Source organism: Lepisosteus oculatus, unplaced genomic scaffold, assembly GCF_040954835.1.
Source record: "Lepisosteus oculatus isolate fLepOcu1 unplaced genomic scaffold, fLepOcu1.hap2 HAP2_SCAFFOLD_74, whole genome shotgun sequence".
Classification (NCBI taxonomy): Eukaryota; Metazoa; Chordata; class Actinopteri; order Semionotiformes; family Lepisosteidae; genus Lepisosteus; species Lepisosteus oculatus.
The window spans coordinates 599,000-616,412 of NW_027168298.1; the positions used below are offsets into that span (position 1 = coordinate 599,000).

Consider the following 17,413-nt stretch of genomic DNA (forward strand, 5'->3'; position numbering starts at 1 on the left):
CTGTGATCTAAAACTCGAAAGAGGCTGGGTCATGCAGCATGACAAAAACAAAGGAGTACATCAACAACAGAGTGGCTGAAACAGAAGAAATTCCGTATTTTGGGATGGCCAAGTAAGAGTCCTGACCCCAATCCCATTGAAGTGCTGTGGCGTGATCTGAAGCAGGCCGTTCAGCGCAAGACATCCCAAAAATATACATGAACTGAAACAGTTTTGCATAGAGGAATAGGCCAAAATACCTCCTAACCGCTGCTCAGGTCTGACCAGCCGCTACAGAAAGTGGGGATTGAGGTTTTTGTCATAAAGGAGGTTCCACTAGCTCCTTAATATAAGGGTTCACGTACTTTTTCCATCAATGACCTTGATTGTTTAAACCATTTGGTCAATAAAGAAACAGCAATGTCAAATGTTGGGCGTGTGTTGTTTGTTAAATCAGACTCTCTTTATTAATTATTATGACTTAGATAAAGATAAGATCACATGTTAGGAGCCATTCATGCAGAAATCCACATCATTCCGAAGGGCTGTTTACAAAAGTTTTTCTCCCAACTGTATGTGAGAGAAAAGCAGAGACGCTCACTGAGTAAGGTGGGGTTGTAGCTTTGCAAATCAAAAGGACATTTGTACGCTCAAAATGGGACAGGAGCACCCCAGATGGTACTCAAACCCACAATCCATGGCTTAGGAGGCCAGTGTCTTAGCCATTAGGCCACTGCGCCACACTGGGTGAGGTCGATCATGCTGATGAAGAGCCAGTTTTTTTTCCTTTGCTTTTTCAAAGGGATCCCCAAAATTAGGGAAGTTAGGCAGCAGAAGGTTTACTGTGACCTGAGAAGGACCGGCATCCAATCACGGTGGTACACACACACACGCTCTCACTCATCTGAGCTACACGGCTACCAAGATGATCTCAGTTGCGCCGAGCTGGTACGGAACATATTGAACTCATCGACGGGGAATTGTCTCTCAGACAGGCTTTTCACCTCTGAGCTCCCTGACTGACAGTAATCAGCTAGGTAGTGAAACAGTCAGCTGCTTCTAAGCCTTAAACAGCTGCATCTCGGCGCTTCCACAGAGAGATGATTTGAAAGCCAAACATCGCCCATTGGGAACACCTTACTATCACTAGTTTAAGAGACTCTTAAGGTCTTGCAGAGGTGCCTGTCTAATAGCATGCGCTTTGCAAGCTATAGGTGTTTAGGCTGAGGCAGAATGCCTGTTAACAAAATGTTTTTCTAAAGGGGCCTCGCACTCTTTTCCAAGCAATGGTCACCATCCCCACCGAGTGTCACAATGTAGTCATGTCCTAGGACATCACCTGTTAGTCTCCATTTGTCTGCCACCAACACTTTAGGTTACGGGGTCACAACCGCACCCCAAAGACCAGAGGAGCTGTTGTCGTTCTGGCGGCGCAGATTGGGCTGAAGGTGGGGCGCTTGAATCTCACTGTTGGAGGCCGTCTGAAACTGACCCAAGCCTTTCCCTTGAATTAAATGTAAATAAGAAATGAACCCCAGATGCATATGGAATCAATCACGTGTTTCCTTTGAGCCGTTTCAGAGACTGCTCCAGAGTTTACCTTGCACAGATGCGCAAAGATTAATGATGGGGGTGCACGCTTCCAGGCGTCTTACAACTGTAGGGACTGATTAGAGACAATTCGTAGCTTGTGCTCATTTCCCTCTATTCCCCGTGTTGCAGTGGTAGGATGACGTAAATTCCTGCTTCGACACGTAACGGCATTATAATCAAGTGCAGGAGCTGAGGGCTTTAGTTTTGTTTCGTTTTCTATGGCGTTCGTAAGCGCGCAAATCAAAGGCAATTCCTGCGTCTAACACGAATGTAAATGCTTTTGAAAGTGCAGTGTGGTGCAGCTTGTAAAATCCTTGTCCACATTTTTGGTTTGTTGATGTTTTTTCTGTCTGCCAAAGTTGCATTTTGACATCCGGACTGGGGGACTTTATCATTTGAACGTGAAGCCAGCCTTAAACCCTCTGAGGCGTGTCTGTCTGCCGGCACGAATCTTGTGAAAGGTATTTTTTTTAACGGAGAGCAACTTTAAAAAGGTTTCCGCAGCCAAATCGCAGTCCGTGTTTGATTATAGGAGGAATGCGGCGGCGGCGAGCTCGCATTTGTCGTGCTCGAGTGGTTAAGGCGATGGGCTCGAAATGCGTTGGGGCTTCCCCGCGCAGGTGCGAAACCTGCTGACTCCGGCGTCTGCCGCACGTCGCCTTGTGCCTGCGCGGCAGAGGCGAAGTGCCGCTTTTCCTTTCCTGGTACTATAACAACGCGAAATCGCTTGGACCCGCTGCCATGGAAATCAATTCTTCAGATAACTACACATTTTGCGTTCGCACCTCTGGTGCTCTACTTATGCCTTTGAAAACCTAATGAATAAAGCTGAAAGAACCGACACGATATGTAGGTGCTGGTAAAGCACGCAGTCAAGAACTGTTAACAGCAAGGGTTTCAGTGGGTTAACTGAGGAGAAGGCGTGATCGCTAATTGTTGACTTTTTATTTGGTGTTAGAAACACTCTTACTGTGCATGACGTGCAACAAATGTAGCCACAGAAATTGCATCACGCTTTCATGTATGCTATTGCAGACACCAACGTTGCCTAGATAGAAAACCGAAAAAGCCGTGGGTTTGCTTGCTGGTCTGAAGGATCTCTCTTCGAATCTCTATCATTTGTCAATGGAAGTAAAAGGCGCTGCAATCTCATACGTTCAGAATCAAACCCGCAGCTGTTGTTCGACTTTTTTTTCTTGACTAATTACAACTGAGTGTCGCATGAGCAGTTACATAAACTTGTCTGGTATATTTGAACACAAATGCCGTTCTTCAATTAAAACTAACAGTACATTGTCAGGGACATTCAGTTCTATACAAACAAGAGACAGACAAGAGAATATTTCTACCGTTCATGTGGACTACGTGTTGACTTACTGATCGGAATAATTGAAAGGTTCGGGCTCATAGCCGATGCAGTGCGTGCTAATTAGAACAGCAACGCTAAGCTCTCAGCACCGTACTGAGCCCAGGTGTTTTTCTAAAGCTGTCAGGTGCAGTTCATTTACATGAAGGAAATATCTTACTGGGTACGATTACAATGCAGTAAGTAGCACAGACTACTTAGGGAGTAGCCCGATGTGTTTAAAAACGACCCGAGCCAGGCAGGAGTCGAACCTGCAATCTCCTGATCCGTAGTCAGACGCGTTATCCATTGCGCCACTGGCCCTGGTGTGACACTGCAGGACTGTAACCCAGTGAGATGAGCACTGCACCTAGTAAAATATTACCCCCGGTCCATTCTTTTCCAAAAGTGAGAAACACCTGTTTTCTACATTTTGTCTGTTTTAAAACCATATCTCTTTAAACCAAACCAAGAGTTTGTCTTTTGCACTGATATTCTGATTCATTTCGATTTCAAAGAAAAAAAAAACATTACCTTCCAAAGCATCATAAAATTGTCCCTTCCTCCAGACTCTACTTCTCTCTTGTAGTAGTACAGCAGACCTTTCCAGGTGAGCAGATCACAGAGTCCGAAATGAGCTTCCTCCATCAAGCAAAGTACCTGAACATGACTCTGTCTTCATAAAAGCGCCCCTGTAATAAAGAAATTAAATCCGAAATCAAGAGGGCAGTTGCCTACTGAAGTTCAAGAAGTCATCAATTTTAACCCAGCAACACATTAAAGGCTGCATCTATACAAGTACGATTCTAGAAATGCTCACCAGATTACGTTTTAAGAAGGAACTGTGCCTCAGGTTCCGCCGAGATCTTAACTCGGATGGCAGGATTCAGAGTCCGGAGTGCGGACTGATGGCGCACGGAGGGTCCATATACTGTGGATCCCTCAGTGATCTTCCGCGTATTCAAACCGCCAGCGTGTGACTCCCCTGTCCCCGTGACCTCATTGCTCTGCTCTCGCCTCTGTGGAGCTGAGCCCGACTCATGGTAAAGTGGAAAAAAATATGCCCTCATCGTGGGATTTACTCTGGATCGAGGATAGATGTCACTTTTTTATCGTTGAACAGGATGTATGTGATGTGGCGACTAGGTTCAATATTGTATCCTTTTAAAAGATTAAGGACTGGGGTGAGCGTGATTTACCACCCTTTCAGCTAAGAACCCGACATGAGCACCGTTTAAGCTGCATAGACTCGGTCGTTTAACTCTTCTCCATTAGCAGGGTTAAGGTTAAAGAAAAAAAACATTGCTGACTTCTTTTTTTTTGCCAGCCGCTAGCGCTGATTAGCAATGTTTGTATTTCATGTTTTGCAAGTTCCATCCATTTTAAGAAAAACAAGTCGCGTTAAAGACAGGAAATGAATACTTGCATTTAATTAAGTCTAGCCGTAGGCGGTTGTCTGTAAGGACCAGTTCTGTTCGAGAAGACAGAACAAAGAAGGCACCACTGGGATTCGGACTCAGGATCTCCTGTTTAAGAGACAAGCGCTTTAACCAACTAAGCAACGGTGCCCCGGTAGTGTTGTCCTTTTGCAGCCACTTGGACACACCACTCAGACACATCTGCATTCGGTGTGTGCTCCGCCTGCTCGCTGAGCAAGTTGCCACCTTTACATACAATAGCAACATCGACACCAAGAGAAAGGATGACAAATGGCTTTTATCTGGAACTTTTCATGTCCAAGGAGCTCAATGTGCTTTCTGTGTACAACAGGGCCACTGAACTCCACAATGGCCACTGAACCACAGCAGTGGCTTGCTGGCTTGACATCTCCCAAGGAAAATGTTGAAATCGCATGTGGAACAGGAAAAGGACCCTTGAGTACGAGGGAAAAAAAAGAAAAAGATCATCTGGAGCGCGCCAACCCATGTCTGGACAGCCCAGTTTCATCGACGAGGTGGCCGAGTGGTTAAGGCGATGGACTGCTAATCCATTGTGCTCTGCACGCATGGGTTCGAATCCCATCCTCGTCGCTCTCTACGTTTGACGTTGGCTCTCCTTTTGTTTGCTCCAGTACTAGAGCCTTACATTTTCTAGCGGTGGCTGAACATGGTATAGTAGGCTAACGTTGGTATCGAGCAGTGGTAGTAACAGTATTTACGTGCCGCTGCTGCCAAGTGGCTCTGGGTTGAGACCGCGTTTTCACTTACTTGCAGCACAAATGGAGAAAGCGATTTTTGACAGTCTCTCGAGAGACTGCGCTAGGTGTTTAGGGATAGACTTTGTCAGTTCCCCCTGGGATGATGGCCTCTCAAATAGTTTGTGATTCCTCTAGACGTTTATACAGTAGAAGCCTGCTTCGTGGCTTAAATCCAAGCTAAGGAAACGAGTTAGAGGTCTGATGCAGAACTGCGAATTCAATGAAGGGGAACACTACAGTACATTGCACTGTATGTGTGAGGAAAGCTGCCCCCTACTGTTCCTTGTCGACCGAACAGAGGACTGTAAAGGATACCGCCAAGAAACTTTAGGATGCTGGTTGGAATCCAGCTCCAAAGAAGCCCCTTTGGGTGTTATGTAATCAAAAAGTAAGAACAGAGAATCTCCCTTTGATCAAAAGCGCAACAGAACTGTTTTCCGTGGAGCAGGTTTCAGACCCGTAGACCTGTTTTATTTGTAGGGCAGGGCGCATTCCCAAACGCGAATCTCCTGTTTTAGAAATGCTTTGGGCGGCATGAAGTGAAAATAAGAAGTGGGCTCCAGATGCACATGGAAGCAATCAAGTGTTTCATCCGAGCTGTTTCAAAGACTGCTCAACAGCTTTCCTTTTACAGAGGCCCAACGATTAATGATGGGGGTGCACCCTTCAATGTGCCTTACGACTCTAGGGAGTGATTGAGACGATTCGTAGCGTGTGTTCATTTCCCTCTATTCCCCATGTTGCAGTGGTAAGATGACGTAAATTCCTGCTTCGACACATAACGGCGTTATAATCAAGTACAGGAGCTGAGGGCTTTTGTTTTGTTTCGTTTTCTATGGCGTTCGTAAGCGCGCAAAACAAAGACAATTCCTGCGTCTAACACGAATGTAAATGCTTTTGAAAGTGCAGTGTGGTGCAGCTTGTAAAATCCTTGTCCACATTTGTGGTTTGTTGATGTTTTTTCTGTCTGCCAAAGTTGCATTTTGACATCCGGACGGGGAGACTTTATCATTTGAACGTGAAGCCAGCCTTAAACCCTCTGAGGCGTGTCTGTCTGCCGGCATGTATCTTGTGAAAGGTTTTTTTTTTAACAGAGAGCGACTTTAAAAAGGTTTCCGCAGCCACCTCGCACTCCGTGTTAGATTATAGGAGGAATGCGGCGGCGGCGAGCTCGCTGTAGTCGTGGCCGAGTAGTTAAGGCGATGGATTTGAAATCCATTGGGGACTCCCCGCTCAGGTTCGAATCCTGCCGACTACGGCGTCTGCCGCACGTCACCTTGTGCCTGTGCGGCAAAGGCGAAGTGCCGCTTCTCCTTTCCTGGTACTATAAAAATGCTACATCGCTTGGTCCTGCTTCCATGGAAAGCAGTTCTTCAGGTAATTCTACTCTCTTACCAAAGCTGTTAGGTTCCTTTCCGTGGTGAGATGGGTTGTCATGCAACGCTGCCACATAGTGCCGACAGACAAGTGTGTTGCGGGAGAAGAGAAAAGTGTTTGAAGATTTAAGAGTGTCTTAGGTGGAGCCAAAATCAAGTGTCACAAATGCAAGTGGGAAGATTTCCAATGTTTAATATGGTCAAAATAAGCGGAAGTTACCAGCTGGTCCGGCACAGTCTGCCATGCTTTTGTCATATACTGTAAAGTGGTGTGGAACTGGGTGTCGAACTGGAGCCTCACCATTTGCATATGTGAGGCTCCAGTTATACATCGAGTGTCACATTAAATGACAAAAATGAAGAGAGTTAAAGCACCTGGAGAGGTTTTCTTACAACTTTTGAGCTGACACAGTTTTGGAAAATGTTTCCTTCACGGTGCACTGAACAACATAGGCAGCCAAGAGTCTCCAAAACAAAACAGAATGGACAGATAGGAGAAAATTCCCACTCGTCCTGAAGTTCCCAAAATCCAGCACTGAGCGTAAACAAAGTGTCTAAGTAGCGTGGGAATGCTAACCCTAACCCTAGCTGGAGTTTGAGCAATCCGGCACTGAGCGTAAGAAGATGAGTCAAAGTAACGTCTAATCGGATTAGTTTCCTTAGAGCTGGTTCAGAGTTTGCTCAAGAGTTTACCTTTCACAGATGCGCAAAGAAGAATGTTGGGGGTGCACGCTTCAAGGCGCCTTACAGCTGTAGGGAGTGATTCGAGACGATTCGTGGCGTGTGCTCGTTCCCATATACAGTACGACCCGGGGTGCAGTGCTAGGATGACGTACAATACCGCTTGGGCACGTAACGGGGTTATATGCAAGTGCAGGACGTGAGGGTTTTCGTTTGTTCATTTTGTTTTGCTCTGCTTTGCTTTGTTTTGCTTTCCATCGCGTTGGTAAGAGCGTAAATAAAAAGGCGATTCCTGTGTCTACCACTAATGTAAGAGCTATTTCAAGTGCGACGTGGTGCGGCTTTTCAAATGCTTGTGGGCATTTCTCTGTTGTTGATTCTTTTTTTGTGTGTAACAAAGTGGCATTTTCATATCCGGACGGGGAGACTTTATCATTCCGACATGAAGCCACCCTTAAGTCCTCTGAGGCGTGTCTGTCTGCAAGGCTTGTATTTTGGAAATGTTTTTTTGAAACGGAGAACGACTTTGAAATAGGCTTCCGCCGGCGCCTCGCGATCCAGGTAAGATTGTAGCAAGAACGCAGCGGCAGTGGGGCTTGCTGTAGTCGTGGCTGAGTGGTTAAGGCAATGGACTAGAAATCCATTGGGGTCTCCCCGCAGAGGTTCCAATCCTGCCGACTACGTTGTCCGCTTTCAGTCGGTGTGTTTCGGCACAAGCAAAGAAGCGCGCCTCTTTGCTGTTCCTGGTGGTTTTAAAACGCCCAATCGCTTGTACCCGCTGCCTTAGAAATAAGTTCTTCAGCGTCCGCAAATGGCATTTTGCAGCTGGAAGCAGATGTCGACGCGTTTTGCACAGAGCACCAAAAAAGCGTCTTTTTTAAAGGCCCAGGCACTGAGCATTGGTGGTTCAGTGGTAGAATTCTCGCCTGCCACGCGGGAGGCTCGGGTTCGATTCCCGGCCAATGCAGTGGCTTTTGCAGCGAGCGGCTCCATCACTTGCATCCCCTTGCAACTCGCAACTGAAAACCCACTGAAGCTAAGCAGGTGTGAGCCAGGTCAGTACCTGGATGAGGATGAGCTACAGGGAAAAACAAAGCTTCCAGCTGGAAGCGGTGTTAATGGTGCCGGCGGGGGGGCGCTCACCCTGAGGTCTGTGCGGGTCCCAATGCCCCAGTATAGTGACGGAGATGCTGTGTTGTAAAAGGGCGCTGTCTTTTGGATGAGATGTAAAACCGAGGTCACAGCGCTCTGTGGTCATTCAAAATGACCACCAAAACCTTTGACAAAAGCTCTTGGTAATTGATGGTCTTCAATAATGCTTCTCCTTTAGGTACATTTTAAATCAGCTGAAAAATGCTGTGAAATGGGGGGGCACTTCAGGCCAGTGTAGGATTTGGGTTACAAGAACCATGAAACTGCACGAGAAAGCCCGTACACTGATTACACGGCTTTCTATTCAAAGGAGGACAAAAGAAATTCCCTGAGTTTGATTTTTTGCAGCACAGAGAGGAGCACTGTCGTGAGGCTGGTTAGCTCAGTTGGTTAGAGCGTGGTGCTAATAACGCCAAGGTCGCGGGTTTGAGCCCTGTACGGGCTAGGTCCAGGTCCCTGTTTGTGAAACAGGCAAATGACTGTCTCAGGGGCCCATTCCTCATTCTCAAGACACATGTATGCAGTATGTACACTGTGCATTGAGCAATAGGGACTGAATACACCACAGGTAAGGTTAGAAGTCATTCTGAGGTGCCACATGTGAGGGATACAGCTAGGCATCCGAAATGTAGGGTTTGAGACCCTTCAGGAGTACTGCATCCTTTGAGACAGACCCGTGCATGTTAAACAAATGATCATTTCTTTCGGCATTAGGGACTAAATATACTAAACATATGATGCTAAAATGTTATTTTCACATATATTAATGTAATAAATGATTGCTTATGCTTTAGAAACAAATCTAATTAAAATAAAAGCTTAAGTTTTGTATTTATCTTGTACCATAGAACATGATTTTCTTTGTATTTCAAGCCCACAAAGTGTCCAAATGACGCACTACATGATATAAGGAAGATTATCACATGCATATCGGTATTATCTTTCTTATGAAAATGCATTCCTTTCATTACCTTTTACTTTTTAAAATGAACTCAAATTGAGTATAATGTAATAATTTAAGTAGAATAGATTCTAATAATATAATGATCCAGTGTTTTGCACTACTTCACTGCTTCACTGCTCTATGCCATCTGGAAATAAATCCTCAGACTGCTTACTGCCCTGGGCATGTACCAATAAATTAAAGGAGCACATCTGTTTATCACTGCGTTGAAGCAGGAGACACACAGTCTCTGCAAACACATCCTAGATACAGTGTTCCAGCACCTTTGACCTCATCCAGAACATATCATTTCTTGAAAGGGATTGCTGTCCGAATGCACATCTGAATCCCAAGCAGAATCTCTAGTAAAATACGATCATTTGTGAAACAGGCAAATGACTGTCTCAGGGGCCCATTCCTCATTGTCAGACACATGTATGGAATGCTTTCACCGTGCATTGAGCAATAGGGATTAAAAACACCGCAGGTAAGGTTAGATGTCATGTTCTATGATCATTTCTTTCAGCATTAGGGACTAAATATACTAAACGTATGATGCTAAAATGTTATTTTCACATATATTAATGTAATAAATGATTGCTTATGCTTTATAAACAAATCTAATTAAAATAAAAGCTTAAGTTTTGTATTTATCTTGTACCATAGTACATGATTTGCTTTGTATTTCAAGCCCACAAAGTGTCCAAATGTTCTATGATCATTTCTTTCAGCATTAGGGACTAAATATACCAAACGTATGATGCTAAAATCCTGAAAAAAGGATGTGCTCCATCTCGTCAGTAGATTGGATTCCAAAACTGATTTGGGTCAATATACATTACCTTTGAAATTAAAGTACAGTCTACTGTAGGGAACCATCAACTTAGAAAGCATTGGCCTTCCCTGGGGGTCAGGTAGGTGCAAAAGATAAACCTTTATCCTATCTTTATCTTAAGATAAGTGGCCAAGCAGTATTTTTCCAAGTTTCACCAAGCACATCATGTTGCCATAGTAGACAAAGTTCTATAAAATGTTAAATAACTTTTAAAAAAAGCATCTTGGTCTTACAGTACTGTACAAGGTGAATTAAACTGTCCCTGGTAATAAAAAGTAATTAGAAGCATCTCAGAAACTTTATCTCTAGAAACATTAGCTGTTTTATATCATGTAATTTAGTGTGATGTTGTCAGAATTCAAGGACATTATCACACACAGAAATTGGTTCAGTTAAATCTAAAAAACACAGCTAAACATGGGTTTAAATGTAACAGAAGTCTTACCTCTTGTCAAAAGATTTAATTCAAGAAGCGATGTAATAAATGATTGCTTATGCTTTATAAAGAAATCTAATTAAAATAAAAGCTTAAGTTTTGTATTTATCTTGTACCATAGAACATGATTTTCTTTGTATTTGAAGCCCACAAAGTGTCCAAATGATGCACTACATGATATAAGGAAGATTATCACATGCATATCGGTATTATCTTTCTTATGAAAATGCATTCCTTTCATTACCTTTTACTTTTTAAAATGAACTCAAATTGTGTATAATGTAATAATTTAAGTAGAATAGATTCAGGTAGGAAATATAGAGTCATGATGTATATGGCTGACATCATTTCACATGGGTGAATTTTAAGCTAAGAAATAAAAACATTTACAATGAAGATACCATTGCTTAATTTTAAATGCCTTTAAAAAATAAATGCCTCCTGAGAATAATTTGCCACTCCCAGATCCTTGGTAAGGTACTGTTTGAATCCAATCAGGAGAGGAGCATCCAGGGAGTGCTTTCTATAGAGTCCAGCTTGGGCCACTCTCTTCCGGCCTGCTGATACTTTTTAACTACTCAGGGCCTGTAAGGATATAAAACACCGGTTTAAACATTTTATACCTATAAGACAAATTAGAATTTTAGTAAAAAATAGATACATCTGAAAAATAAAAAAGTCTTACTGCTGATAGAGTTCTTCAGAGCTCACATCTTCCCCTTCCTTATCCGCTTCTGTTTCAGTTTCTAGAGCAGCCTCTGGCATCTAATCCTCCTGGACAGCGGCCTCTTGCTCAGGGCCGCTGGAATGCAGGTAGATTCTTTTCAACATGCTTTTACATAATATGTTGTAACAATGATTTCAAAAAGAAACTACAGAAGCCTTACAGATTAAAAATATCTCACCTTGCCAATGTGTCTTCAGGCTTCCCATGTACAAAAAGGCCCAAGGACTCTAGCAGTCTTACAACCACTATCCTGTTTGCCTCACCAGACACGATCTCTATTCTGTGGTAATCCACGATGACCCCCTTCTTCAGGTGATTCATCATGTCCTCCCTCGCCTGTTGAGAGGCCATCCTGATCTTTTCTGCCGTGGCGTGCTTCATACACGCCCTCTTCAAGTGAGCAGGAAGCTGATCAAGAGTATTCAGGTACATCTTGCACACCAGGGGAATCCGCGCGGGTTTCCTTTGAAAATAAATAATACCATCTGTGTATAGAAACAAGCTAAGACTGATTTCTTAAATTATCCTTAATTTTCTCTCTCATAGTTTGAGCATAATGATTTTATTGCATTTATATAAGAATTGCTCATTGCTCCTAAATAAATAATGGTTTCATAAAAAAATGAACACTTACTTGGTCTCAGTCACAGACTTTCCAATAGAAGCCATTGTGGAGTTCAGCAACTGCAGGTCCTAGAAGTGGGGAAGGAATTTTAAAAGAGAAATTGAATTACAATACAGAAGGAATGGCTGAGGGTTCACTGAAATATATAAATATACAAATTCCAAAGACTGAGTCCATATAGAAACAACTACCTTTCATTTTCAGTATAAGAAAAAAAAAACATTATCTTCCAAAGCATCATAAAATTGTCCCTTCTTCCAGACTCTACTTCTCTCTTGTAGTAGTATAGCAGACCTTTCCAGGTGAGCAGATCACAGAGTCTGAAATGAGCTTCCTCCATCAAGCAAAGTACCTGAACATGACTCTGTCTTCATAAAAGCGCCCCTGTAATAAAGAAATTAAATCCGAAATCAAGAGGGCAGTTGCCTACTGAAATACAAGAAGTCATCAATTTTAACCTAGCAACACATTAAAGGCTGCATCTATACAAATACGATTCTAGAAATGCTCACCAGATTACGTTTTAAGAAGGAACTGCGCCTCAGGTTCCGCCGAGATCTTAACTCGGATGGCAGGATTCAGAGTCCGGAGTGCGGACTGATGGCGCACGGAGGGTCCATATACTGTGGATCCCTCAGTGATCTTCCGCGTATTCAAACCGCCAGCGTGTGACTCCCCTGTCCCCGTGACCTCATTGCTCTGCTCTCTCCTCTGTGCAGCTGAGCCCGACTCACGGTAAAATGGAAAAAAATATGCCCTCGACGTGAGATTTATTCTGGAGCGAGCCAGTGTTGCGCATAGCTGCCTTCAAAGCAGTTAACCCAGGTTCGATTCCCGGCCAACGCAGTTGCGAATGTTTTCAAATGCTGTCATGAGCCTTGGATTGTGACTAGCAAAGCGAAGCCTTTTGAAAGAGCTAAAGCACTGCAAAACGGAATTGAAGGAGAATCTTACAGGGGATTCTGAGCAGCGTCTGCATACATGCAGTCAGATAAAGGTGCTGAAAGCTTGAGCTACTCTCAATGTCATGCTGCCCTTCCCCGGAGTAAATCTGTTACATTGAAAGAATGCTTCTGGCAGGTTCAAAAAGGGACCCTTGTTAATTGGAGAAATCAATGATTTCGAATGAATTCTGTATGCGTTAAAAGACAGCTATACACAGAAAACATGCAGGACACTGCTCACGATGTTTCCCGAGCCGAAACACAGTGCGTTTTTCCAAGCCATTTGACAAAGCCCACCCACTGAAAACTGCAGCAGATCGTGTAAAGACGTTCAACTTTGTAACTACTGCACGCACAGGAAGCAGAATAAATTCCTCTTTTCAAACTGTCAAAGGTTTGCTTTGCGAACGCTGCAGGACATCGCACAATCTCTTTTGAATGGGGACAAACGATTTCTTATGGGGCGCAGTAAGTACAGACGTTTAAAATGCTCCACTCATGCCGACGATGCAGCATGAAGAAGCGCAACCTAACGTTTGACAGACAAAAGCCAGGCGCCGCTATGAGCAATATGAAATCATACTGACAGCACACGGCGTTTCGCGCTGACACAAAAGTAATCTCGACAGACGCTGTTCTCTGCATAAAGCTGAAAGAGCTAAAGAGCGTTCCTGTTGACACGTAACAAGCTCGTTTCTTTCTACCATGATATCACCGTGACCAAATCTGTCTTTATGGACACGCCTGTCATGGACGGAGCAGGAAAGACGGCGCCACATTCTACAGCCCTCTCCACGCAATCAACGAAATCGGGCTACTGAAGTGGAGAAAATCGCCTCTCCAGAAAGTGCAAATATCATCTTGGAGAGTATAAATCCTATTGCCGAAGGTCAGCCCTGTCTACCAGAGTGACCCTCCCACCTCCTGCAGCGATGGTCAGCTCGTCTCACACGCGAGAAGTTTCGGCTGGAAACAAGCGCCCCCTCTTCTCGCACGTTTTGCACGTTGAGTAGTTTTAATGCGGCTCCTTCGTACACAGTGCTGATCTTTTGGAAAGCAGGAGGCAAAATTGACACGTTCCCATACCGGGAGTCGAACCCGGGCCGCCTGGGTGAAAACCAGGAATCCTAACCGCTAGACCATATGGGAGTGCACAACCCTGCTGTTCCGGGCATCATGCAAGCAAACTACATAAATATGAGAAAACACGCAAGAGAGTTGTCACTCAGAGTGTCGAAGGGTCGATGTATACTGGGGCTCAGTTGAAATGCAACGTCAGGACTTTTCCGAATTATGTCACATGAAGAGAGCACAGCCTTTTCCGCCCTGCCATGTGTGTATCGGTAACTCGCCGTGATCGTATAGTGGTCAGTACTTTGCGTTGTGGCCGCAACAACCCTGGTTCAAATCCGGGTCACGGCAGAATAGGGGCGTCTGCTTTTACTACTTGCATGAATGAAGGCAAAAAAAAGCCAATCGATGTGAAGGAACGGCGCTTTACAGAGGAGTACTGCCTGACTGGATCGTTGATGAACGACAGAGGCCACTCCGACCTCTTCTCGGGTTTCTTCAATGACTTACTAAGGATCTTCTTCACATTCGCCCATGCATGGGAAGCCAGTTACACCAAAGCAAACGCAGGAAAGTGCATTTCATGCAGAGACCAGGAGGGACCTGTTTACACCAAGAGTGGTTGGAGTATGGAACAATGCGCCAAGCCCTGTTTCTGGAGTCGATTCTTGATTAGATCTTGGGCTCACTAAGAGGCCCCCACTGGGTACTAATCTTTCTGTTGTTCTCGCAGGTGTTGCGCTGCTTTTGAGCCGACAGAGCTCGTCTTGGTCTGTCGGGACAGCCCAATTGCAAATGATCGGCTCCAGGTACAGAAAAAACGTGCGTTTGGTACAAGAGTGCATGAAGGCACCGGAAATACATTGGGAACAAATGACTGGTGGTTCAAGACCTCTGTGAAGTGCAGGAGCGTGCAAGAAGAGGCTGTTTGCACCCAGTCTCGAACCGGGGACCTTTCGCGTGTTTGGCGAACGTGATAGCCGCTACACTACGGAAACCTGTAGGGACTGCTGCTGGTGTCTCGCTTGCGTTTCGGGCTGAGAAAGGGACGCGTCACTTTAGGCAGAGGGCGCTGGAGAGAGGAACAAAGGGCGCGATGAAACAAAATGCCGAAACCCGGGATCGAGCCAGGGACCTTTAGAACATACTCTCACGAATCGTTAGAATACGTGCGTTTGATCATCAATTGCGTAACAACCACATTCGTTCGACTTGAGCCATCAAGCTCATAGTTTTCAAATCTTGAAAGCTGTCATTGAGCACATCATAGTCTGCAGTACGCCCCGTAACTTGCGTACTTCAACAGAAAGAAGAGCAGACAGCTCCATAAATATGCGAGGCGCAGAGAGTGCAAGGCGAGCCGCACACGTTTCGGTGGCTGAGAGAGGGCAGTTTTTGCTTCTGCATTTCCCAAGTAAGGACGCATGACAACAAGCGATCGCGGTGCTCATTTACGACATAGTGGTGATGAGTTTTCAGTACGTGTTCTTTTGAACGAGCAATGAGGTTGCTGCCTTGGACAGCTGACTGCACGCTCTCATTGTGCCACGTGATGAGTATTCACCAGGCTCGTTCAGTCATTAATCACATTCCATCGTTTGCCATAAGCAGATGCTGCAAGGTGATGTGGATATCAGTTCCCAGTCTTGTGGACGAGGACAAAAAGAGCACACAAGGGCTCATCCGCGAGTTGAACCCAGGACCTCCCACACCCTAAGCGAGAATCATACCCCTAAACCAATGAGCCACGGCAGCACTTTCCATTTTATTCTGTCAGCGAGCTTGAGGACGGGGGAGAGGCGTCATTCGCTCGTCCAGTCAGACCTTCATCAATAAGTCAAGAAAGCCGCAATTACACGACTGCCTTGCAGACGAAGGGCAGTGAACTGCACCCGGTAAGAGGGGAACAAGCGGCACTAGGCGACACCGAGGCATGAGCCCCAGCGAGGGGGGTTAGCTTGCATGGTACAGTGCTCGCTTTGCATGCGAGAGTTAGTGGGATCATTTCCCATGTCCTCCAGGTGTGTGCTTAGAGCTTGATGTGCCGAAAGGTGTCCTTTAGCCTGTGGTCACACCTTGCATGGAGAGCGTCATGCAGCTGTCAATCATTTCGCAGCCACGCCCCCTCTTCATCTTCTCTCTGCCTTAAGCGTCTCCGCCACTCTCTCTTGACATTTCATGTCAGCATGTCAGAAGTCTGAGTGACGTTTTTAATGGCTGAGTGAGGGCATGATGCTGAAGCAGAGAGGCCACTTCAGCCAGAGAGACTTGTGCTAGGTGAGATCTGAAAAACAGACTCGCAACAGAAACAGACCAAAAAAGTATCGGTGAGATCAAAAGGCAAATGCAACATCCAGCAGAGGGCGTCTAAAGAGTAGGGAACGGGCGACTGAAATCCATGAGGCAAACTTTCCGGCTGTGTACTGCAACTGGCCTCGTTGGCGTAGTTGGTAGCACGTCAGTCTCATCATCTGAAGGTCCTGAGTTTGATCCTCACACGGGGCAGGGCTGCTTCCTCTCTTGCTCTTTTCAAACACTTGCGGCAACTGTTCGCTCATAACCACGTCTGGAATGCGTGACCTTTACACGGGGGAGAAGCAACGCCGCATCCCTTTTCTAAAGAACATTCACATTCAGAAATAAGTCAAGAAATTTGCCATTACTTTCGCTCGCGCTGCTGTCAGCCTGCCCATGTTGCCAAAGAAAGATTCACTCGGCGTCAACATGACAGAACAGCGATCACTTGAAAACACTATTCCACACTCCGTAAGCAAGAACTTCAGTGTTTGCAGTCACCCGATATGCCGATAGTCAAAGGAGCACAAAACACGAAGCGTCAAAAGACAAGATGAGTTGATGGAAAGAGCGTTGAATTGATGAGCACAAAAGTTCAGCTCGTACAATAGGCAACGAAGGTCCCGGCGTCATCATCGCACTTGAAAGGACTGCCTTGCAGACTAAGGGCAGTGGGAGGTTGCTGTTTTGAGATGGAGGCATTGGGATGGTGGGCCGAGATCTATTCTTCTTAAGGAATTCTTCATCGTGAAAGATCGGTCCACAGGTCATCCAAAGAACTTACAAATTTTTTGGACTCAGGGAATCACGTGCTTCCGGAAGGGAGTGAAGTGCTCAAACACATGACATGCCCCCTTGATCTCACATGCACAATTCTGCTGCAACATGCACAGCTACCGTCCACACCAGGCAGTGGGGCTTCAGCAGAATTTGCTACGCCACCTGCAATTACATATCCAGCTGCACACATATACATGGCCCCTCTGTCCTTTTCAGGATCTCAAAAAAAAGCATAGCGTGGTTTTCCTGCAACCTGATTGACCGCATCTCCCTCAGAATGTGCCCCGTTGCATTCATTGCTGAAGCAGGACGGAGGCTAACGGGCATGCCAGAACAGTTAGGCTCAGCGATCTCTCCAAAATATTGTGGTTGTAGTGGAAGAAATATGGTTTAAATTGTACCTTGGTATTTCAAACTCTCTCTAGAATGTTATC

General features: G+C 45.2%; 6 non-coding genes across 6 annotated transcripts; 4 read left to right on the forward strand and 2 right to left on the reverse strand.

Moving 5' to 3' along the window:
• Positions 1-3,168: 3,168 nt before the first annotated feature.
• trnar-acg (transfer RNA arginine (anticodon ACG)) lies at positions 3,169-3,241 on the reverse strand. Its single transcript has one exon. It is a non-coding gene; the product is annotated as a tRNA-Arg (tRNA).
• Positions 3,242-4,865: 1,624 nt separating this feature from the next.
• trnas-gcu (transfer RNA serine (anticodon GCU)) lies at positions 4,866-4,947 on the forward strand. The gene has a single exon. It is a non-coding gene; the product is annotated as a tRNA-Ser (tRNA).
• A 1,343-nt stretch (positions 4,948-6,290) lies between these two features.
• trnas-uga (transfer RNA serine (anticodon UGA)) lies at positions 6,291-6,372 on the forward strand. The gene has a single exon. It is a non-coding gene; the product is annotated as a tRNA-Ser (tRNA).
• A 1,695-nt stretch (positions 6,373-8,067) lies between these two features.
• On the forward strand, positions 8,068-8,138 carry trnag-gcc (transfer RNA glycine (anticodon GCC)). The gene has a single exon. It is a non-coding gene; the product is annotated as a tRNA-Gly (tRNA).
• A 5,772-nt stretch (positions 8,139-13,910) lies between these two features.
• Positions 13,911-13,982, reverse strand: trnae-uuc (transfer RNA glutamic acid (anticodon UUC)). The gene has a single exon. It is a non-coding gene; the product is annotated as a tRNA-Glu (tRNA).
• A 201-nt stretch (positions 13,983-14,183) lies between these two features.
• trnah-gug (transfer RNA histidin (anticodon GUG)) lies at positions 14,184-14,255 on the forward strand. Its single transcript has one exon. It is a non-coding gene; the product is annotated as a tRNA-His (tRNA).
• The last annotated feature ends 3,158 nt before the right edge of the window (positions 14,256-17,413 follow it).